Here is a 25,124-nt window from a genome sequence, read left to right as displayed (position 1 = left end):
TGTCTCTATATAAATTCAGAAGAAATGTTTTGCCTGTCAGAACCAATTAGCTTGAAAAACATTGTCTGGTGTTTAAATGAAATTACAGATGTATAAAACACTTTTTCAGAAACTAAAGTGTTTTTGCAGATAAGCTGTTTGTTTCTCCTACCCTCCCTTTTTCTCTCTCCCTCTTCCTTCCCCCAGCAACTTCCCTAGTGAAACATAACATACCCATTGATGCTGATAGTGGAAAAAAACCCCCATCTTCTGCTGTAACACCTTATCCATTCACTGGAAAAGATGCATATTGTTTTGTCTGAAAGGCTGATTTAATTGCAAAACCTGACACTGGGCAAACTGAGGGTTTTTGTTTATTTATTTGGCCTTCAGCTCCCTTTTGCTCTCATAATCATTAGGACAACACTGAATGTTGGTTTTATTCAGAGAAATCCCCTTTAAAACTGAACAAAACCATTCAAAATCTTCCAGAGTAGTTGAAAAAGGAAATATTTTGACAAATGGTGTTCTTAAATCCATCGTAGCTCTTGCTGTGAAGGTTGGGAACTACCTGATTGCTGGGAGAAGAGTGAATGAGACCTACGGCCTCCAGTTTCTTCAGGAGGTGATGGGTTTGAAATCTGAGCAGGAGAGGGGCTGGCAGCTTGTGTGGGTGCCCAGTCTGCCTTGCTGGGATGTGCAGGTCAGTGTGAGAGAAGGGCGAGCAGAGGCTGAAGGGAGTGACTCAAGGGGATGGAGTTTTGCTTAAGATGCAGTAAACTTTCCAGCTGTGCTCTTCGCAGCCCGATCTCTGCTGCACCGTACCAGTGCGTGTTAATAATGAATTGCCTTCTGTGTATATATAGGACTTTGGATTTGCTTTACGAAGAGAATGCACATAATGTCAAAAAGCATAGTAAATTTGAGGCTGCTGTTATGGTTTTAAATGCTGTTGAAGGCTTGTTTTGGTTCTTTGGGATATCACAGGTTTTTTCAAGAGTGGAGTGTTTTGGGTAATTCCGGTCAGGCTTTAGGGACCCCTAAAAGCAGTATCTTCCAAGCAGAGTTGCAGTCACTCTGAGTCCTGTAATGAATGTCATGGATACTTGCTCCTGATCTGGTATTTTTTCTAGTGCCAAGGTTGCTGCTTTGAGAGTTGGATGGTCATTGCCTTGAAACGGAGCAGTGGGCAGGAGGAGTAGGCTTGTCACTGTCTGCAAATCTGATCCCTGCCGTGAGGATGGAATAGAAATTACGGAGTGCCCACGTTCTTGATCACTTTTACCTGAAAGGTGCTTGTGGCACTGTCCATTTGCAGGAGCAGCTGTGTGCTGGGGATGCTGTAGGTTGTGTGATGAGCTCTTGGTGGGCTGTAGTATGTGGGAGTTGGGCAAGACTGAACGCCATGGGGAGAAGTATTAGTCAGCTACGTTGTAGTCAGTCAGTTCAGACAGTTGTTTCTGCTTTCATCTTTTCTGTCACTAAGGAACAGGTCTTTTCTAGCTTTTTATTCTTGAAGTTGCCGGGGGCAACTTTGAAAAACTCTGTTTTAAGGAAAATACTGACAGAAACTGTTGGGATCGTCACGAGGACTGTTGACCTTTAGAGAGGGTTTTTCTCTGTATTCTTTTTTTTTTTTTCCCCTCCAAAAAAAAGAGTTCTATGTTTCCATTAGTGCTTTTTTGTTGTTGTTGTTTTGAGATACTACATTTATGCTACAGAAAGCTTATTTAACAGAGTTTGTGATGAAAACAAAGACTAGGAATGTGAGGGCAGAAGCCTCTGATGCAATGTGAGTAGAAATGGGGCTGCCAGTGGGTGCTTGCCAGCTCTTGTCTACTGAAGCAGATGATTTGGGTACCCTGTGATATGCACATGTCAGGAAAGTCGTTGAGTCACAAGAGTACGAAGTCAGGGATGTGCCTCATTTACAAACCTGGAATCAAATACAGCCGTGGTAAGGATATGCCATTTCAGTGTAGAGGGCTGCTTTGCAAAGATTTCTACAGGGCTAAATAAAGACGTTGTGTATGCAATGTGACTGGTTGCTACAGCAGCCTTTGACCAGGACTGTGGCTTATTAGTCAAAAATAAGCTTGCTTTGCATATGCAAAATTTCATTAGTCTAAACAAAACACTTAGTTTGTTATATAGATGTATTCACTTTATCTTTTATAAGTCCCTGTAGATAGTTTTCATATGTGGTCAGGACCTGATCTGTAAAGTTTCACTCTTTGGCTGTTCAGAGCATGAACTCCTAATCATTGTGTTACAAATCAGTGGGTTTTAATGGGGATCCACAGCATCCTCACTGAGTTGGCTGCAGTATGTGAATCTCCTGCTGTCATATTTTGGGAAGCATTTAAGAAATATGTATACATACGTGTGTGATAGACACAGCTTTTGCAAAACAATCTTTTGAAATGTTTCATTGGAAAAATGTTAGTCACATGGTCTGAGAAACTGACCCTTCTCAGAGGTCTCAAGCTGGATACTCTAAGCTTGGGAACTGGTTTTAATGTTTTATTAAACAAAATAAAGTGTGTAGCCTAAAATGTCTTACTATAATTCTCAAATGTTCTGTGTACTTATTTTTATGTTGTAGCCTGAAAAAATATATTGATAGCATATGAATGTAAAAGGTGGAAGGAAGAATCTCTGAAATTCCTGCATTATATTAATATATGTTAAGTTTTCCCTTATGTAAACTACTGCTGTGAGATCATGTAACCTTTTTGAATTTGTGGTGACTCATTGATTGTCTGTATTTTCTATGCGTAATTCTTCCTGTGCACATAACAAAGTTTTTAGCATCAACAAGATGAATATACTACTCCCTCCCTTAGGTGCCTTGTAACTAAGAAGTTAATGTGCTAGAAAGACCATTCGATAGATTACTTTTTCATTTTGTGTGGTATGTGTCAGTGATTCTTAACTGAGGACTGTTTTAGTGAGGCTGACCCTCACCCAGCCCTAAGCAAAGTCAGTGCGAAAGTTGGTGACTTAGCAGAAAATTACGTGTTAGGATTCCTGAAGTATCTTTCTCCCTTAAGCTGTGCTTTAAGGAGTCTTCTAAAAAAAAAAAAAAATACCCTTGTTGCTATAGTAGTAGGTTGGAAGATTTATAGGCAGCTCATTAAGGTTTCTTTCAGAAGAGCTGTAGCAGCTGGAAAATGTTCCCACACAAGCAATTTGCGGCCACATCGGTCGCGTTGTGGAAGGAGCTGCTGGGGGACGCTTGGAGTACCAGCTGGTGTGGGTTGTGCACGAACAGATGTGGAGTAGCATGGGTGGCTGCTGGGAGATAACCTTGGACAAAATGGAAAGAAATAACAAGTTTATATCAAAACAATATTTATAACGCAGAAGCAGTTAACCGTGAAATTTGTTGTGTTAGCTATTGCATTAGAATACGTTATGATCTGAGGTTTTATTTTAACCTAAGCTTCATCTTGAAAACATGATTCAGTATCTTGGTTGTATGAAGGTTTAAACCAAAACAACTTTTTGATGTTTTTTGTTTCTTTTTCCCCATTCATCCTCCTCAGTACACAACAGTAAAAACGTTATTACCCTTTTTGTTATTCTTGAGAAGATATCCTTGAGATGATGATATGATTGAAGAGTATGCTGTGTGATAATCTTAGTGGCCAAGTTACTGATGCAAAAAGTATGTGGTTTTTACTGAGTTGTGAGGAATTCTGATATTAAATGAATTTTTTAAAAAATCAAGTTAGCAAGTGAGTGAACTTGTCTGTAGAGGTTGGCTGCGTCTTAATGTTGTGGGTTTTTTCTTTGTGTGTAGTTTGAAAAAGAAAAGGCAAGCCAAACAAAACACCGAGACTGTCTCTGCCAATTCCCCTGGGTCTCCTGTTTCCAAAACACCTTCTGAGAAAGATGATGAAACTAAAGTTATTTTGGAGCAAATCAGTTCCTCTGAAGACAACTGTAAATTTGCTGGGGAAAAGGAAACTGTTCCAGATAAAGAAAAGAAAAAGAAAAAATACAATCAACTGAAAGACATCAGACGCACAGAACTTAAAAGATACTATAACACTGGTGAGTTATGTTAATGCTATCGTATTTTGAAATATGTTTGTTTTGATAGCTTGTTAATGTCCTTTCCACACATTCTGTAGTCCTGCCTTAAAAGGATAATTGACTTTGGATATCCTTCCTGTAAAAACAAAGTGACGTAGTTCTGAATGTCATCTGATTCTAACTTTAACCTTGCAGTTCTCAACAAACGTGTAAACGTAAAGCTCTCCAGGTCGCCTTTGGCTTGCAATCCAACAGTCAGTACAAACTCAGGTTTTACAATGTTTGTTTCATAAGGGTTCCTGTGTTTCATATGGGCTGACATCACGGCAGGGGTGACTTGAAATGCTATTGGCTGTCACGCGGGTGTGAAAAGCCTTTGGGTTCTGCAGACATACAGAATTTCTGTTGACAAATACAATAATTTAATGCTGCTGTTGAGCTGAGCAGAGACCTGACTGACAAAATCCAATAGAGAGAGAAACCCCTTTGTTTGAAAGCCTGCTTTTGGTGGTGGTTGTTCCTAAATAAAGACTCACCCAACTGCAGCATCAAAATTGTGGAAGTGAAAGTTTAAAGACAGATGGAAACCAGTTAATTGTGAAACAAGTGCAATAGCTCCTCATTCCCTATGCAGGATGAAGTCATTTCAGTGGAATTGTTAGTTGCCATAGTATTAGTCTGCGTGTCTTATACCTGCCTTCATCCACTGCAGCTATAGCTGGCAGTGGTTACCTGCTTAGCTGTTTCTTACTCCTGCTCTCCTGAAAGCTGCTGCCTTTGCTAACATCCCAAGCAGTTTGAGAGCTCTCCCTACACCTGTAGCACCCTGTAAGAACTGGACTTGTTTCAATAGTTAGCCTTTACCTGCATGCAGCAGAGGACAAAACCATCTGTGTTGCTGAGCAGCGTGCTGCCAGGGTGTGCATTCAGCAGTTCCCTGCTGGAAGCTGTGTTAGCTGCAGTGGTGGAAAGGTACTGCCAAATCTGTAAAGACTTGATTTTTTAATTGTTGATGCGCTTTCATACGAAACTGCCTAAGAGAGGTTATCCATGCGTATACATCTGTCTTCATTGTTTAACATTATGCATGTATATACCTCATTTATTTTTGTCTTCCATGTGATTTTTTTTTTTTCCCTGCTGCGTTGTCCTTTTATTGATGTTTCTGAGGTGCTCTGACTTAAGTAGTCTATCTCTTGCTTATAGTTGACCATTTTCCTAGGTGTGTTTCACAAGGACCTGGAGGTTTTGTTTGATGGTTGTTTCTTCCCAGTTATGCAGCTTTGACTTAGTGTCTAGAACTTTAAGAAAATCTGATGCAGGAATGACTTCTTTTTCTAAATGCTCTCTGGACTTTGCCAAAATGCTTAGTTTTCCTAGTCAAAAGAAAAATGCGTTAGATACAGCAACAGTCTTGCATATTCTTATCTGTGTTGACACGATGATGCATACATAATTTATTTTGTGGCTTAATGGAGGTCTTGTCATAAGATGCTTTGAACCTAGAAGGGTCATGTCTGTCAGTCTAACAGAATGAAGACCCCCTGTCCTCTGAATAATCTCCCTTTCATATTTTGCAGGACTATAAATCCTTCTTTATTTGTTGTTCCAAGTGATCCAGGGAGAAATACCACATTTCACTGTAATTTGTTCCTTGCACACCACGACCCTTCATTAGAAGTATTTGAGTGTGTTTGCCTTTATGAATTTGTAAATGCTGACAGTGACATCCTTATGCTTTCCCTTTGAATGTCATGCCTTTTAATGGATTTGTGCAAGGGCTGATACTTTGTCAGAAGGATTTTGTTGACTCAGTAAATCTCTCCTGTGGAAAGACTGTAACTCAGTTTCTGAAGGCCGCGGAGAACTGGAGGCAGCGGTGCTCCCTGCCACGCTTCGTAGAAAAGAGAGTGGTTAAAAGACTTTTTTTTATTATTATTTGAAGAAGATGGAAGCACAGCGAGGGAGCGAGATGCTTCTCGCCTGGTGGCCAAGTGCCGCGTTGCGTTAATGGCTGCAGCCGGCGGGTGGCATTGCCGAGCCGAGGAGGAGGAGCTGCCACTGGGGCATCCTCTAGAAAGGATCCTCCAGCATCCCTCTCCCCAGCCAAGATTTTTCTGTACAGCATATCCGCTAGCACTGTGGTGGCACCCTTAGAAATAACCTAATGATATGAGGTGTTGATCATTTCTCTTGAGCCACTGCTAAACAGCTGAACGGGTCCCACTGCCAGAAGGTTTCTGCAATGTGGCCTCATATTTTCCTTTTGTCTTAGGACTTGTGTTGTTCTTCAGTGGCTCTATAATTCTGGAATAATTTGTACCATTCGGTCTCTAAATCTCACCCTATAAGACATCGATTTGTAGATACAGTCCTTGTTTTGTTGCCTTGAAACAACAGAGGCACCAATGTTGCTTTTGTTCTTTCCTGAGGACCAACGGAAATTACACTCCTCTCCCCTTATTTTTGCCTCATCTCTTGGCTTATGTGGTTATTGGCTTCTTAACTTTGTCTTGCCCGTTCTGCTGTTGTTGCTGCAGTAATCTGCTTTCGGACTTCCAAGGATGTGTCTGTCTGGCACAGTGCAGTAGTTGCGTAGGCACCCTGGCCGCTATACCTGGTGCCCAGGATGCTCTCTCCTCCTTGGGATAACCTAGTTGACCTACTTCTGAAACTTGGCTGCTTGATTCAGACACACTTTCTGTGGGAAGCCTGTTTCTGTTGGAGATGTTGACTTGCAAAGCTTTGATATTATTTTTTTTTTTAATTTATTTTTGGTTTTCCTCTCTCATTGTTCTGTTTTTTTTTCCCCATGTGTCATGGCCTCTAAAACACTTTCACAAACACGAGGTGAGGTGCAGGAACCCAGCAGTGGAAATGTAATGACCTGGAAGAACCAGTTTGTTGGCTCTAGGGCAGGATGCACATCTCTGGGATAGACCTGTTAGGTGGACTCCTGTGAGATTAGGAAACCAGTATTCTTGTCAAGAATTGCTAAACTGGATTAAGACGATTGTTTGTGTTTTGACACTGAAACAGGAAAAAAATGTGGCCTTCTGAAAGCAGGCAGTGTTACAGTCCTGTAAATTAGGGTTGAGCACAAGACCCTGAATTTCATTCGTTTATTCCAGCATGATATGATGTGCCTTTCTACCAGATGGGCAGAATATTCCTAGATTCCACTGATTTTGCATAAGCGGTCGGCATATGGGAGGAATTAGTCTCCATTAAAGAATGCATCGTGAAGAAAAGTTTAGTTTAAGTGACTTGTCCCCCATCACACTGATACTTTTATCAGCAAAATAAAATCCAGTTGACTAGCTTATCGTTCTGCTCTATATTCATAAAAGCCATCCTTTCTTGTTCACTGTATGGTGTTCAATTTCTGCAGCAAGTGAGCGGGAGGTGGAACTAACAAAGCCTTCTCTTACTGTAGCTCTGATTTCTGTCCAAAACAAGCAGGAGTCTTAAACGCCACGAGAGGGCAAAAGGTATGTGCACATTTAATGAGATAGTATCTCCCCAGAGTCCAGAGGCAGAAAACAGATGCCTTTTTCACTTGTCCTCTTTGCTATCACTCGGGCAGGGGGCAATACGGGAGCAGCGCGGCATGCATGCAATTACCAAGCCTCTGAATGTTCCGGGTAGCTGGCCAAGAACAAATGTTAATAAATAAAATAGAGAGGGCATAGCAATTTTCATCACTCATAATGCAGTGAGATTTGCCCTGACTGGCACGGAACCAGCAGAGGCAGCTCCCATGATACCAGCGGTACTTACTCTGTTGAAAGTTGCTTGCAATGCAGTGAAAATCTATAAAGAATTTAAATTTAATAAAAATCACTGAACCCACTTTTGTTAATAGTTTCTAATAGTTAGGTCGTTTGCTAAACAGGCTTAATCTGAAGTGGTGGACTTTTCAGTATATATTGACTTGAAAATTGAAACTGTCTTCTGCTAATGAGGCCTGGGTTTGTCTTTTGTACTACCTGCTACAGTTAGTCAACAGTAGGATGCAGTTGAGGACTTAATTAAAGTGCTAGTCATAAAAAGATTGAGTGCATTTTAAAAAAAAAAAAAAAAAAAGAAAAAGAAAATAAAATTCTTGCTGGTAAGCCCTAATCTCTGGGGCCTTGAATTGGTCAGTCCTATTCGTGTAGCAAAGTCCTTTGTATTCCAAGTAATCCAAGTGATTTACAAACTGGGCTACTCAGTGTTGTGTTAAGTTGCTTAATACAGCAGTAAGAGGAACAGGATCTGATTTTTCCCAAGTTGTGAGACTTTTCTTTAGCCTTTGTGTTTCAGGTTGGTTTCAGACAGTAAAAATCAGAGTAGGTATAAGGAGGGGTGAAAAGGGAAATAATTTGTTTCTTCCAGAATCAAGATCTCAAAATGAAGCAGAAGGAAGAAGTGTGTGGAGTAACAAGGGGTTTGGAGTAACTTATGAATGAGTGTAAAGGGGATGTAGTGGGCAGTGGCTGGTTGGGAAGCTTCAGGCAGTTAGTGTATTAGCATCGTTTGCTGAAACCATGTGGAAAGAATGAGGTGGACGAATGACTGAAAGGCAGCTGGTTTCAGAGCACTTGGTTTGGAATAAGAACAAATGATCTCAAATCCCAGTGGATCAGTGTTAAGGCCACCAGGTTATGTTCAAGCTCGGTTGTTAATTGGAGTTTACTAGAAACTGTTGCACCCAGAAGGGGTGCCTTGTCCGCAGGCAGGAGAATTGGATCTGAGCAGTAAGTACCAGAAATAATGCTGCTAGCAATTAACTTCTGAAAATTTGGATGGAAATGTCTTAATGCTGCTTGAGCTCCCTATGTATGGAATCCTCTTGTAACTCTCATCTTGATGGATAAGCTCCTGATTGTCATAAAGCTAAGTAAAAGGCACAAATAAGTGAAACTTGGTGGTTTGTATGTAATCTGTAGGTATTATCTGTCAACACATGACAAGTTGCCTCAGAACTTACAGTTAGGACAGAAGACTGAGCTGTTTTTAAGTCTGCTGTTAGATGGAAGTGAAGCTGTGTGGATAGATAAAACCATGTTGTAAACTTGGCCATTGATAGTAAACTAATGTACGTTTCAAGTGGGACGCAAGGCAATTGAAATGGGAAAGTAAAAGACAGAACATGAAAATTGTGTTCAGTAACATAAAAATAGAGAGATTTCTTAACTGTGTTAAGCACAAAAGAGAAACTAACAATAATTTTAGCTCATTTTGTGATGCTAGCAGTTGAATTTTCAGTAATTTTCTGATGTGCTTCTGGGCAGCAGGGAGTAGGAAAGGACGTAGAAGGAGAATTGATGTGTTTGTGTCCTCTAGTGTGATTTTTCTCCACTCAGTTAGAAATTAAGGTAAACATTAGCTTTTTTAATTGACAGAGCTGCTTTTCATGTAGGAGTTCTAAGAGTTTATTGAAGAACCTTCTTGATCACTGATGTGGCTTTTCTTCAGTGAGCCTTTAAAAAGGGTTGATAGAGGATTTTTATATTCCTTCCTTTAATTTTCAAATAGTCAATCAAGTCTAATCGCATTTGTAAGAATTATGTTACTGCTGTTGCGTACTAGTGTTTTGTGAGGCCCTTGAGTTTATATTCTAGAACATCATGAGTTTTAAATTTGGATGCTGTCTCCCTCCAGTAGGGTGACTGAACAAGCTTGTTTAGCTCTGAAGGGACCAGTTGCTTCCTGTGTGTAGTTTAGCACTCCTGTAGGTGGTGGGGGGAGAGTGCTGGTCACAACTGTATGAAGTTGTAAGAATTGTAAGCAGCTGGAGTTACCAGTGCTAAGTTGTCTGAATTGATTGGTAATCTGAGCACAGACAGATTACATGTTTTAAAGGTAGGTTGTAGAACAAAGATTTCCAGGATGAGGGCCTATAAACTCTGAAAAGTTACTTGGGTACTTGATGTGCATATTTACCTGAGCATAAACTTGTAGAACATCACATTGGAGAGAGGAAAAAAAAAAAAACCAAAACCAAAAACAAAAACAAAAAAGCAGTATAGGTACTTGGAAGTTTTATTCAAGGGAGTAAATGGAATTACAGTGTGGCTGCTGCTGAATCACTGCTTCCGAGCCTGGTGTCTGTGATTCTAAGGCAAAGAAGTGCTGGAGGAGCCATAGAGATGACCATGCTGTGTCAGACCAGGACCTGTTTAGTGCAGCATTTTTTCTCCCTCAAAGGCCACATCTGGATGTCTGAGGAAGATTAAGAACACAGTGAATTTTGTAAAATTATCCACATTAATGTTCTCCCATCTGATGATTTTTCAGCTGTTGAGGATCTTCTGAGCTGCTTGTAGTTTGTGCATTTAAAGAGTGTTCTTCCATATGCTTACCTTGTCCCTCCCTTGGTCTGTGCAGGTTTCTGTGAAATCTCTTGGTAAAGAGTACGCAGGTTTGCTACTATTTGCATGAAGACCAGTCATGCTCCTGCTGGCTTTGTTTGGTGGCCACTGGTTCTTGTAGAAGAAACTGAGCAGTCAATCCCTACTCACCATCTCAAATCCTCCTATGAGGTTTTTTTGCAGTACTCTTCTCTCTGTGAAATACTCCTCTTCCATCATTCCTTTCCAGGCTGAAGAACTTCAGCATTCCTTACATGTAAGCTGTTTCATGGCTTGTTATCTTTGTTATCCTTCTCTGAACCTCCAGGATCCAGGATGCTGAGACAGGGGATATTTTTGCTCTTAACTCAGATTCTCTGATCTGATTAACTGTAAGCTCAGTTTAGCACAGCTCAGGGAGAAGGCAAAATTTTGGGGGCTAGAGGGAGTTGTGAAAGACTCCTTCAGTTATAACTGTTCTTGAGGGGAAAAAACCCACAAACCTAGAGTCTTATCCCAAGTTACTTGTGTAAGTAATTGAAATATCATAGCAAAGAGTTTTGGCAGGCTGAGCAGGCTAGGAGATGGAGAGAAGCAAGTGGAGATTAGAAATCAGGGATACTTTTTTAACAGTGGCAGTAATTATTGAGGCAGAAAATTAAAAAGGTTTACAGTGAAATTTCTGTCAGTGGGCGAAAAATTCCAGGATCAGATATTTTCTAAAAGTTATGTTCTACTATTGCAGTTACTCAAAATAAGATTTAAGATAGTAACATCTTGCGATCTATTCTGAAAACATCAGACTAGGGAATGACATGACAGGTGTTTGATCAGCTAAAACCAGTCTCACTACTGAAAGAAGCAGATGTGTTTCCAAGGGCTGTCTGTTTTCTCAGGGCCTGAATTTTCAGGAAGAGTGAGCACTTATATTCTTAATTATATTTGAACACAGATGCACTTAACATCTCTGAAAAGTGGCCCCTGGAGGAAGGGAGGAAAGTTGTGGAGCAACTGGTCACATAGCACGCAGCGAGGCTGTGGCAGGTATATGTGTGCAGGAGGGGAAAGGGAAGCATGTCGTGAGAGAACTAATGAAGAGAGTTGTCATATTTCTGCTAGGAATAATGAAGGGAAATATGTCCACGTGGCAAGCAAGTCCTTCACTTCCAGTTTGGCTCATCGTATTTCTGGTAGTCTAAACTTTCCCAGGTCATGCCAGCTGCCTGTTGAGGCTTGTGCTTGCTGGGCGTGGGTGCCCGATGGAGTTACTCTGATGTGCAGCTTGTTGGAGGTGATTTTGGCAGTGTGTCTTGTCCTGGGGGACAAGGTTTTTCTCTTCAACCTTTTACAGGTTTTTCTCTTCAGTGTTTCCTGGGAGGGCTGTCGAACAGGCAAACTGGATGCTTTGCTGCTTCCCTCACCAGGACTCGCGCCCCAGGTGCCTGCGGAGCAGTCTTCTGCAGCACCCAGGTATATCAGTGCCGTAGTCTCTCTTCCCCTGGCCAGTGACTTCCTGTAGTTCTCGGGGGATCTCTGCCCACAGGGAAGACAGAATAGTCTCTTTGTAGTTTCAGACATGAGGTTTATATTTGTAAGATTTTTATCTCCTTAAGGCAGGAATATTCATAAGCCAAGTACATAAGGAGCATGCGATAGTGCATTTGAAATCATATTGCAAATCTTTTGGTCTCCAAGCATAGGCATGAAGAGTCATTCTCAGGGATTCTGCATAACTCAAGCTTGGTATCCTCAAGGCAGACTTTAAGTTTCTCTTCTTCAACAAGTTCCCATACTGTGCTTGAAATACGCTGTTGGAAGCTAAACTAAATACTCTGAAAAGCAGAACTCCTTTCAGCTGCATTTAAATAATGATACAAAGTTAAGCCAAATCTTTTTTAATTTTTTAACACTCACTCCCAGCTTTCCGCACTAACGTTTCCTCATGTCTTATCAGTCTGTTGTGATGTCTGTGATGCGACGTCAGGTCATGCTTGGCATCAGTAGTGTATATAAATTGAGTTGTTCTTTTCTGTGGCTGCTGAGGATCTGTGTGATGAAGTGCTGGCAGTCAGCAACACATCAGATGCTGATGTCATCTCCATACACAAAAATAGGGCATGTATCCCATATCTTTAGAGTCTCTGCAATTTTCGTCTATGTTTTTAACCTATGACCTTGTAATCACCAACCAATAGACAAGGCAGTACAGGATGTGATTTGAAGAGATGTGGTGCTGGTTGATTTACATGGCATAGCTTTCCTAGGCAAGCAGCAAAATGAATGAGGGAAACCAGCATGTGCAGTGTTTAACCGTTTTCTAAAATGCACGTGTCATCTTTTGTGATGCCTAAGTATTCCTTCCCTCAGCCCTGCTCTGTTGACACTCTGGTTTTCCTCACTCTGAATTGTCTTTGAGCCCCTCATGTAGTGGATAGTCAGAAATTTTATGGCGGTACTTTTGTGATAGACGCATTTAGGTACTGATACTTACCTGAATGGGATTCACAGGTAATGCTCTCTGTCAGGCCATGGAAAGACGAGCGGGGAGATTCTCATCCACCCATCTCCAAAATGCTCCTGAACCTGCTTACACCCAAAGTGAGTAAAAATTCACTGAACCTTCTTTTTCTGCATACCCTCATCTCTTGAAGTAATCACTGGCCCTTTTTACCTTCACCTTTGTATAAGAAACCTGGAACTAGCTCTGATTATCACCATATCCCTCCCAGGATGTGCTTTCATAAACAGTTTAAGCCAATCTGAGGTGTCTACATTGCTGCTGAAAGAGGATGTGCTGCCCATCCTCCTCCTGAGCCCAGTTGGGTTGTCCCAGTCCCAGCCATCACCAGCCCAGAGAGTCAGGAGCTGCTTATCTAGCAACCTCGGCCAGTGCAGGGCTGGTGGCAGGAACACATGGAGGAACGTTGGTGGAATGGCCCCTTTCAGCAACAGCTTCATCGTAGGTTGGTCTAAGCTGCTCATGGAGCTGTGCCCAAATCCCATTTTTGCTCCAGAGGGACCAACGTTGGGTCTGTTTTCAGGGGGAGCTGTACAGTCATGTCCGTTAAGCCTTTGTCACTGTCAAGCTTAATTTGTTGAAGGAACTGAAGTTAGGTGTGTGAAAATTTTGAGTTTTAAGCATTGCTTAGTCTGAAAAGTGTATCTGGTGTTTTTTTCTAAAACAAAACCAAACAAACAAACACACCAACAAAAAACAAACAACGTGCAGTTTAAATTATATGTTGGGGATTTTTAGTGTTTCCTAATGGAAGTCTTTGCTTTTTCTCATGCCCACCATTTTTTTTCTTAACTTAAACTGAATGAACTCCATCAAGCAGAGGCCTGAGAAAGGCAGTATGAAAGCTTTTTTTCCTGTACCAGATTTTTCTTCAGTAGTTGAAAACAGGATGTAGAATTTGCATAAGAATTGGGTTCCTGACAACACAGATAGATACCAAGTGTCTGAACAGCTCATCCCGGCAAATGACAGAAAGTAAGTGACCTTCTCTATCTGATCTAAGGATACACGTGGCTTTCTTGTAGTTCCTAGCATCACAGCATATTTCTGTAGTGCGTTCAAGATTGACATACCGCAGCTATGCCTTGTAGTTTGATCCAGCTTATGAGTTTATAACAGAAAGACCTGCATGGAGTATACATCTGCAGGTGACCAGCTTAGCCAGAAAAGCTCTTTCACATGCAGCGAATAATGGGGGAAAATGGTATCAATGGTAAGGGAGCACTTACCAGATACTTTATTACTGTCTTTATCAAACTGAAAATGTAGGGTTTTTTCCCCCCGGTTTTAAAGAAAACCAGGGAAAGTAATTTGTTTTATTTTTTTAATGTAATTCACCTTGCTATTTTTTGTGGTGTAGACTTCTTTGAGTCTGCTGTCACTGTTGCAATGTGGTAGGACAGCTAAGACCCCCCTGGCTGATAAATCTGGCAAAGCACAAAATTCATTTTGCCCTGTAGCTCCACCTGGCTTTGAGGTAGACTGTCAAACACAAGGATCTTGGGGTAGATTGAATGATCTTGAACTAGAAACTGGAAGAAGTATGAACACCTTCTAATCTTGAATCTGCACATTTCTTTTATACAAGTAAAGCTGAACTCTGGATGGGGAGGAGGTTTCTGGATGCTGAGCCTGTGAATTGCCTTATGCAAGTGGTATTTTTGTAGAAGACTGACTTAACGGTGTGTATTTGTATAATGATAATCACGCTAGTGGGGTACTAGACCATACTGTTTCCAGTCTGGAGGATCTAATAATGCAGTTTTGGGGTTCTTGTTATGTACATACCCAGCGTACCCAGCAAGTTGGTAGTAGCCCATGCTGAAGCTTGTATTGCTGCATCTTTGCTTTGGCTGTTACTAGCGTTTCTTAGGTTGAAGATCATGTGTGTACCTGTACGCTGTGTAGTTACTTCTCTGATAGCTATAGACCTCGGGGATGGTAGCTATTTAATCTGCCCTTAGGTAGCAGACATCCTTTGCTGGCAGGCTGTCTTTTGTGTGGCTGGTGAATGTGGTTCATATACTCTTGCTCTGAAGGAGGATAAAGCACTTAGCTGAAGATGCGGTGTTTGACTGCTGACTATGGTTTAATTTAAGGTTGATGTGAAGTAGGACTTTGGTCCGTCTTGTGGATAGCTCAGGTGAACAAGGTGCTCCCAAGTAAGTCCATCTTACATAGGCTGTTGGAGGCTGGTGAAATAGCAGTGGGGAGAGACAGTTATTAGTGGTAAATGAAAAGTAGGTCAGGAAGAGTTCACAGTTTTGGCAACACCGTGAAGTTGTTATCCAGAGCGCGCGAGAACAAGCTTCTGTCACAGAAATGATGATCACTTCCTATTGTTACAGGCATGTCAGTATTTCACTGTGACTATCCAGGGCCAGAATAAATACGTGGTTACAAGTACTTTCACAGTAAGTATAGTTAGATCATGTATGCAAACTGCAGGAGAGCACTTGCAAATGTTTTCCCATCTGAAATTTTCTGCGGATTTCCTTTTGAATGTCGCACTTAAAGTTTTGTGTAACAAGATCTCCTTTTGTTTCACCACTGCTTTGTCTATATGCAGCAGTGTGCAGAAGGACCCTCTGGCTGTGGAATGGAAGGCTAAAATTATCACGTCTTTGTATCCAGTCAGCATGAGCTGGAACTAAAGACAACCCTCAGAAAAAGAATTGCGATACATATATCGGACATGGGACTGATAATAAAGAGAGAAAACAATTATTTGTCCTTTTCTAGAGGAAAGAATAGGGTTAGGACCTGGATCTACCACCCAGCTGCTTCAGCTGTGGTGGGGCTCCTTTTTTCAGACACTCCTACCCTTCCTCATTCCCATCCCCTTGTTCTCCCGTTGTTCCTCCCTTCCTTCTCTCATACTCAGTGCTGACACCAAGCTTGGTTAAGTGCCACCTTGCCCTGGGAGGATTAGGCAGGTTGGGATGGGGTGAGAGTTAGTAGATTAGTGTATGATGAGCAGAATCTAAAGCTAGGAAACTATTTACTGTTTTAAAGCGTTGTCCAAAAAATTAAGCTCCCCAGAAATGAGGAACTGAAAACTTGTTTTCGTACCATGATATGGATTGATCCAAGTTGTACACTGTTGCATTTTGAAATAGTGTTGCTCAGGCTAAAACCTCACATATGAATGTGATTCATGGTGAACAGCGCTTTTTAAAATGTTTGGAAAGGTAATAGGAGCAAGATTAACTCTGCTGTTAGGACGTATAACTTTTAATTCCATGATGCTTATGTTACTGGTTTATTCGTGGTGCTAGAGGAGCTGCTTGTGTCTTGGATCTTGTTCTCTGCTATAGTAACAGTCCTGTAATTCCTCAGAGATAGTAATTGAAGGCTTCTTTCCCTCTTACATCTGTTACTCCTCCTTACTGCTCTCTTGTCAACCGACTTATTTGTTGCTAAAACTTACTGATTTTACGTCATCTGAATCTTTCTGGTTGTCCATCGCAATCTTAAGAGTAGTAAGTAGGTTTCATATGTCTAAAATGGTTTTCTTTTAAAAAATTCTTCCTTAAAGTGGCCCAGGCAAGATTTAGACTACGTCCATATGTCTGGTGACTATAGTTTTGTTAGGCGATAGTTTCAAAGTACAGGTGAGTGCTATGAAGAGCCTGATGTTCCACATTGTGAATTAACACCTTGCTGCTGCTGAATGGGGAGGTCTTGTGACCTCCCCATTATTGAGATAATTGATTATTTTAATCAGTTCAGTAGCCTCTCTGTGGGATCAGATGAAAGCCAGAGTCCAAGGTAGAAAGAGATGCAAGGAGAGAACAGCTCCTCTTGTCTTAGGAGATGTTAATTTGGCTAATGAAATAACACCTTGAGCTCTGATTTAAGATTTTTTCCCTGTTTTCCGAAGTATTCTCCTTTTGTGTAAGGAAAATTACTTCACCCAGTTTAGGTTTTTAATTCCTGCACCACTTTTATTTCTGTCTTTCATTTTTATAGCTGCCTTGAACAAGTATAAATTTGGGAACAATGTATGTCCTACAAATTTAACCTGATTTATAATGTGAAGTAAGACTACTTCTGCAGTGAAGTTCTTTGCCCAACTGCCATCATACAGTCTTAGACAAGTCACAGAGGTCTAAAGATGTACTGCTTGTGTTGAACTTTAAGCATCTGAGCAGTCCCTTTTGGTTTTGACACTACTCTTTACCTTCATTTGGTGTTTTGACAAACACTTTCTAGTATTACAGTATGGCAGTGTGAACTGTGAATTCCAATAAATTAAGGAATAGAACTGCAGAATGCTGTAGTGTAAAATCTTCAAGAGGGATGCGGTTACTTCAGAGCCCTAAATTGCCCTTCGAAAACCTGACCCAGACACTTACACAAATCCTACTCAAAATGAAGCAGCGATTGGTATCTCAGTATCAGTTACACCTCCTCCAAGAGCAAAGCCACGTATGGTTTAGTAATACAATTAACAACTGTTAGGTTTTTTTGCTAAGTCTCAATATGTATTTCAGCCTTGTGTAAGGAGGTGTTCAGTTCTGTCTGCAAGGACTTTGCTTACAGAAGCATTCCAGTTGCATCATGGAGGCTTGGTTTAAAAATTGTATGAACTGTTCCCCAAAATGTGACTAGCAGAAATGAGATTTTCTTCTACCTGTTTTCCTTTCACATCTTGAAACATGAACCACTCTCCTTTGGAGAGATGTTCAGGATAACTACATTTCTGTACATTACATTCCCTAAGGATATACAAAATTATTTCTTGAAATCTAACCAGCTATTTAAAAACAGTCTTAGTTGTGTGTTATGGTTCTGCCTGAAACCCAAAAGGGAATGTGATCTTTGTTTTAATCCACAGACAGCTGAAGGTGATGTTTGCTCATGTACCCAGTCTGTCTCAGAGGGGCTTAGGACACAAAACATTTGCACCATGTGAGACATTTTCCCCAGTTTACTTAAGGGTAAAGAAAGACAGATACGATCGTTACAGCTGGGAGCTATTCTCCTGTCCAGCTGATACACATCTTAACTTGTTCCTAATGTGTATTTAGGAGCAAAACCTGATCCTTGTCATACCTGAAAAGCATGTTCATGGTCCCAAAGACTTCTCTGTTTTTTCCACCTATGTTCACTGCTCTATCGGAAAACTGCTACCTTTCACAATAGCCTTGTATTGCCTATTTTTGGTTACAAGGACCCCCCACCCTCCGTCTTCATGTCCTCTCCTTCCTTATTCCCCATAACTCCCAAGTATTCATGTTGCAGATAGGCTGCTTTGCCCCTGGAGAAAGGTGGGAGAGAGCTCCCTGGGAGTCACTCATCTACGTTTTCCCAGGATAAGTTTCGTAGGAGCTGGAGGCAGAGGCTGTCCTGCCCATCAGCATCCCCTGTTAGCACAGGATTGGTTGTGAAGTCAACAAGCCGTGTGCATCTAGAATGTCTTTCTCTACAGGCTTACAGTGCTTTGGCAAACACCACCATGACCTATTTTTTAAGTACTGGTCTCTGCCTACAGAAGTACACCTGTTTTCTGTCTGATATAAGATTATCAGTTGATCTGAATCTTTCCTGTGTCTTCAGACAGCACCTAGAGTGGATGCCAGGAACCCTCCGCCTCTGCTTTTCCTGGACATCCTCTGCATGTCCTCCCTGCTCACAGGACTGTGCATCCTGTCCTTTAAACTTCCCTTCTGACCATGGTGTTTGATACAAAGAGTCTTCTAGTCACCTCTCTTCCATGCTTCTTTCTGGGTGCCCAGCAGCGTGCTGCTTCAGCAATACTCTAGTTTCAGTACATATCAACTGCTGCCGTACTGTTTTACAGCTCAGATTTAGAGCTAAAGCAATGGGCTGTTGGGTGCATCTTGCTGTTTCTTTACAATAATGTGTCATGTTTTCCTCATGACAGTTGGAGTGCCTGAACTACCTCCCTCTGAAATTGAGTGGTGGGGGTTTTCTGGGGTTTTGTTGGTTTTCGGTTTCCCCCCCCCTTTTCCTAAACCTCAGTGACCTTTTAAACTAGATCTTTCCTCCTCTCACTTTTCAAGCACATCCTCGCAAAGGAAACTTTGAATGCAGTGGTGCATGTCTTGCCATCTTAAACACAAGAGCTGCTTAGCAGCCTGGAGCTTGTCACTCTTGGTGAGCACTCATCCCTCCCTGCGGGGCTTGTGTCTCCTGCTTGATATCCACCTTGTTCCAGTGCCAGCAAAAAAGTGGCAGAGATGCTGCCCTGGACAATGCCTCCTTGTGAGGCTCCTGGTGGGAGGAATTCTGCTGCAGGGAGGCCCTTCACCCTTGCTCAGCTGAAGGGCTTTCCGGGTGTGTAGGTACCTCTGTGTGTCCCACTGCCCAGAAATACCCCATTGCTCCAAAATACCCCATTGCCAAAGTGCGGGTGCTGTCCTCCAGCCCTGCGCGCGGCTGCAGGGCAAGGATGGCAATGGGTCACCTGTTGCTCTGACTGTGGTGCCACTTCACCTGTGGGGTCGCTTCATGTTTTAGTGCAGCATATTCAGGGGATAATAAACTGTTAAACATGTAATGTGTAGCATCGCTTTGTGCCTCTGCAAAGTCACATTTTGGGGAGGAAGGGGTAAATAGAGGGAACTTAAGTTCCTTGAAAGTATTTGCAGTTTTTCATGTGGAAGCTGCAGTATATGAATATTGCATGAAATCAATAGCCAAAGACTTATTTAAATGTGTCTTAAAATACCTTTTCCATTTATAGTAGAAGGAATTACTAACTTTTTTATATCAGTTCTTTGAACTGCTTGTCATTTTTGTTGGGGCCCTGTATTTTCTGGTGATCTCTCTATTCCTTTGAAAGACTTGCTTGGAAAATAACTAGTGGAGAATCACAATCAATTTTTATTGAGAACAGAGAAAAGTTGCTCAAAGCATAGATATTTCGGAATCCTGTGCCCAGATTTGTATTGGTCAGGGAATTACTATTTTCCTATGGCAAGAGAAGTTTCACTGATGAAGGAGCACAAGTATGGTCGTGATGGGTGACAGCTGCCTTTTTTGTTTCAAGTGACTTCAGCAGCAGAGAAGGAGAAAGCCAAATGATAATATGATCCAGTAGAGGAGAAGTAGTGGAATTAAAGGCGAGGGCTTGGCAGGAGGCTGTGGGAAAAGTTAGAAGCAGAACAGAAAAATGGACATCTGAGATGGTGGGATGTTGTGGGGGTTGGCTTGGTGGGTTGTTTTTTTTTTCTTCTTCTCTTTTAACATGGTAGCACTACTACCCAAACCTGAGCAGGGAACATTTCTGTCTAACTTGCTACCTTTTTCTTGGGGAGATAGGCCTGACCCGATGTCCAAACAAACCTTTTTATGGATGTGCACCCCAGCTGCTGCAGCTGGCTAAAGGAGGGAGTGGGGCTGGGATAATGTCTCTTTCTAGAAGGCTGCTGCAGCCTCTGGGAAGTGCTGGAATGTTGGAGTGCGTGGAGGATGTCCCAAAACAGGGATCTGCCCCCTGTGGTGGTGGGGTTCATCCACGCTTGACAAGAGCTGAAAGACTTTTTATTTAAAAGCAATAATTTTAATGTTAGCACTGTTGAGTTCACTTTGAGAGCCATGAGAAGAGCCAGAAAAGTGCTAGTGGAGACACAGTTAAATCATCCTATACACAACTCTGCGTGTAACAGCATTGCTGAAAGTTATTAAAATGTCAGTCTAGAAAGTAGAAATGGAAAAAAATTGCTTAGATAAACTGATTTGTCTTCCTCCCTTCTTCCTTTACCAGTCCAAGCAAGACTTTCATATTCTTGAGGTCTCTGTCTCTTGAGAATGACCTATGTGATACTTATGTATGCCATCTCTGTCAACATAGTTGGTATCAGACATCATTCTCTGATAAGGGAACTACCTCAGGAAGCCTTGTTTGCTTAATTTCTTATCAGTACTCTGATTAGGTTACCCCAAGTAATAACTTCTCCTCTGAATTTATTGCATTTCAGATTCCTGTAAGCTACCTTCAGGTTTTCACTCCTTGGTCCTGGTGCTTGTCTAGACTGTAGTAATACAGTTTTATTTCTTCGAACAAATCTGTCATAGAGATGTAGGACAGGAATGTCCTAAGCCAGCAGTGACGTACTCAGTGATGTGGAAAAATATGACTAGTGTCTTACAGTTTTAAGGAAACTCTCATTATGTCATTGCAGAAATAAATGGGTTTTTTGCATCTTAAAATCTGCGTTTGGTTTCCTTCCTCCATCTCAAAAGGGATATAGTAGAAGAAAAACTAATGAGGGCGACAGCCTGTGTGATCAGAGAAAAGGGAAAGTATCTAAAGTGTACTAGTATTAGTCAACCTGAAATAGTGAAATAACTAAGAGAAGATCTTGGAAATCTGTGACATCATGAACAGAATGCAGAAGGTGAATAAGGACTATTTATTTGTTCGCCCTTAACATTAATTAGGATGCTCAATGGAATTAATCATGCATAAAGTACAAGAAAGCACTACTATATGTAGCACATCACGGTACTGTGGGGTTCCTTGGCATAGGGCTGGTGTGGAGGTCTTGAAGGGACTGGGCAGTTTAGTGGATGCTGCTCCTCTACCCTGGGAAATCCATGACTTCTAGAAGCCAAGGGGGTTAGTCAGGGGAAAGATGCCTCCTGCTTACATGGCGCCTAAGTGTTTGGTAAGGCAGAGATTAATGAATAAAATGGACTGCTGGTGCAAGTATGCCATTGCCTCTATTCTCTCAGGCTACTGACTTTGTTTACCGGGTGTGGGAAGTGGTCAGTCCGTTGGCCCCTTGTTTACTTCAGCGTTCCTGCTAGCGTTAGCAGACATCAGCCTAGCTGGTGGCTCGGGAGCTGTCAGGCAGGGTCAGCTGTCACTGCCAGCGCTGCGAAACCTTGCGCTCGTTTTGGCCGACAGCAGGTTAGTCTGTAACGTTGGTGGTGATGGTTTGCAGTGCTGTGTCGTACGTCAGCGTGAGCAGCCCAGGATTCTGTTGGTGCTTCTTGACCTATTCTGTCTACTTATACAGCTATTTACATAGTTGCAGAGATGTAGTTCTCCTATCATGTGTCAAGGTCTTTTGGATGATAAACTGATTGACCTCTTTGTCACACTCCTTCAGTAGTTGCTTTCCAAATTATTCCTAGGTGACTCTTTTGTAAGGTTTCCCATAGCATTGCAAAATGTGATATGAACAGTCTGCTAGGAAACCGAGTTAGGTATAAATATATCAATAAGGGCAGAAAAATTTCCATTCCAGACCTATCCCTTTTCAATAGGCCTGTATTTTCTTGCCTGTTCTGACTTGGCATTCTTCTCATTGCTTATTAATTTTACTATTTTTACATAATTCTTCTTTTACATGTTCCCTGTAATCTCAGAGAGGTTCAGTCCACCCACTCTGCTCTTTTCCTAAAAATTCAGCGTGATCAAATTTGCATTAACACCTAGTCAGCCCTCATGGTTGTACAATCCCGTCTTCAGTGTACATGCAGTGCAGGAAAACTTGGGAGGCAGAACCGTGAGTCATTTCACCACTAAGGCCAGTGGTGTTTATTTTAAAGCCTGTGGAGAGATGCAGCTTTTCCATCTAGTTCTGTTTGAAAGAAATGTGGTTGCTGAGGACTCCATCACTCCTGTGTGTGCTCTGGGAGTGTTTGGGACTACTACTCAAGCTAACTGCCTTCAGATCACATCAGAAAATGTTTGACTGCCTGAAGGAGAAATAAGAGAGGATAAGGGAACTGGAGAAATAGTATGTTGTGGTGTTTTGCTTGCTTTGCCAGCCTTCCTACCCCCTCTGCTGTAACCATTCATGTAGAGCATAATTTGTGACCTTAGCCTTGCTATGTGTACAGTAAGTGGGGTTAGCAGTGCCTCTCGGATTTAACGGATTCATTGGAACTTTTTCCTCTGAGGGTCTGAATTTTTTAATTTATTATTTTAAATCTTTATATGCATAATTAAAAACATAGGCTAGTTCAGACTTTCTGCTCTTCAAAGTGGTATGATGTGGTTTGGAATCCCCAAAACCTGCCAAGTAGTTATGCTCACTGTAAGGATGATGTCCAGAACCCATTGCTGGTGGGATTTTTAAAAAAAAAAAAAAAAAAAGGGGTGGGGTGGGTGTGTGGTGTGTGTGGAGAAGTATACAGACGAGGAATGAGAAGTGTCAGATTTTGGTTTCAGAAGACAAGCAGGTTGACAGACTATGACTGCTTCTTTTAGCCTGTGTGCAGGCTATACAACATATATTCTTGCACATAGAAGTGAAAGAAAAGCCATCTAATTATTAGAGTTATTTAGGATTTATTAACCTTTATTGGCAAAAGGACTGCATTATGTTTAGTATAAACTTGGCTTGCCTTTTGATCCTTCTCTCTTTTACTTGTCTGTACAGTTTGGGATTTTCAACTGTGTGTGAATATCCAGCTGACTCTTCTGCATTGCACCACGGTTGTGTGGGTGAGCCTACTAAACAAACAGACCCACAGTCCTGTCAGCCAAGAACTAGAGCGTCTTATGTGTCTACTTGCAGCACAGCATTTCAGGTTATAACTTTTCACTGCATAGTATTTTTTAATCTCCAAACTTTGCAGACAATGCAATTAGGAGGACCTGAAAAATACAGTGTATTTCACAGGGCGGGAGAGAGAGGTGTGAGAGAGAGGAACATCCCCTCCCAGGTAGGAAGCTGTAAAGGAGGAAGATCTCTGTATTGCTTAGAGTATTTTGTGGCCGTCTTGTGCCACAGTGGCATAGTGGTTGCTGTCATGGTCAGCTCTCAGTCACTATCCCACCTTCCAAACACAAAGCTTTGAAACGAAAATGTTCAGCTAGTACCAAACATCATAAGCTCTACAGAGACAATGGTTTTATCGCATATTGTTATTCCTCCCATCCACACACAGCCTTAAACTTTTTCGCTTTCAGTAGGTACAAAATCTCTCCCTCTCTCTCTTTACGTCTCTCAGGGCTATTTATTTTTATTCACCCCACCCCAAGGTCTTACTGATGCATGTCTAAGTTAGTATGAAATAATTGTTCTTAATGGTTTCCTACTTTGTGTGTTCTTTCAGAGCTAAGTAAGAGTTAATATATCTGAAAAACTTGTCTACTTTTTCCAGCTAGACCAAATGATTTCCTAGTGTTAAAGAGGTTTCTTTACCCCAGGTTTCCCATAGCAGAATCTCAGGCATTGAATCTTATAAAAATAATTTATTCAGATGGTATAGTGGAAATAGCTCGAGTTGGGTGCCTCTGGAGAGGAACCCCGAACAAAGAAATCTCTGGGCAAGTGTACCCTTACAATCCAAGTTCCCTTCCCCTTATGCAACGATTTGGTCTAATAGTAATATTTGGGTCTGGGATCTTCTTGTTCCTCATTGGGTGCTTTCTGTGACTCCAGCCGTTCCTTTTCTTATCTCAAGGATGCAGCTTCTGCTGACAGATGTGGCTATTTATTTTTTTTTTTTGCAGGATGCACCAGTCTGGGGGTCTCTCTTCATGTAACTAAGTATAAGTTCAAATTAAGTTCACTGCTTGTGTCCTAAGACTTCAGTAAATCTAGCTACTCGTGCCGAGTAAGTTATGCTAAACAAACAGTATACCAAACAGCACAGAACAATTTATTCTAGTTGAAGCTTACTTATTTGAGCTAAACGACTAGTATTCCGTAACACTAGAAGATTAAGTCTACCTATAAACCCTTCTTGTTTCTCTCTAGTGATGGGTCGCAGGCAGCTTAGGTAGTTTGCCTGCATGGGTGTGACACATAGTTCTAGTTATCCTGGAGTAACTGAAGTGGTATCTCCTGAGTAGCACAAAACAGTGGGGACTCACTCATTGTTAGTTGGGGGAGTTTCTTCAGGCAGGATTGTGCCCATATTGGCAGTTGTACATAAATAGTGGATTAAGGAAACATCCACTATTTGCCACTTCTTTGTCTGTCGTATTGGCATTGTTTCTGATGGTTTAATACTGTGCCCTGCTAATGTTGTCATTACCCATTTTTCCATCCTTCACCATAGACTGCTTTGACTTTGATCAGAGGAAGATGGTGTGACAATGGTGGAAATACAGATGGTCAGAAAAAGGCAGCAAGAATGCTAATTTTAAAAGTTTTACTGTGGGTCTCCAGTCGCGGAGATAAACTGTCTGAGATCAATGAGTGGTGCTCTGTTCCAAAATGCTATCAGGGAAAACCAGCATCGTCCTGATCTTCCTCTTCTTGCTTCTGTGCTTCATGCCATGCGTATTGTCCACACGTACTTAAATTGTGTGTGCT

At 41.6% G+C, this 25,124-nt stretch overlaps 1 protein-coding gene across 2 annotated transcripts in view; it reads left to right on the top strand.

Moving 5' to 3' along the window:
• The first annotated feature begins 3,986 nt into the window (after positions 1-3,986).
• NCOA7 (nuclear receptor coactivator 7) overlaps positions 3,987-25,124 on the top strand; it is a 50,428-nt gene continuing 29,290 nt past the window's right edge. For both annotated transcript variants that reach the window (XM_009951748.2, XM_086461248.1), the window contains exon 1: positions 3,987-4,038. The gene's annotated coding sequence lies outside the window, so the exon portion shown is untranslated. The remainder of the gene's footprint in view (positions 4,039-25,124) is intronic.

This window comes from Leptosomus discolor, chromosome 2 (assembly GCF_034619465.1).
Source record: "Leptosomus discolor isolate bLepDis1 chromosome 2, bLepDis1.hap2, whole genome shotgun sequence".
NCBI lineage: Eukaryota > Metazoa > Chordata > Aves > Leptosomiformes > Leptosomidae > Leptosomus > Leptosomus discolor.
The sequence above is the reverse complement of the archived record's forward strand: the minus strand, read 5'-3'. Positions and strand labels throughout refer to the sequence as shown.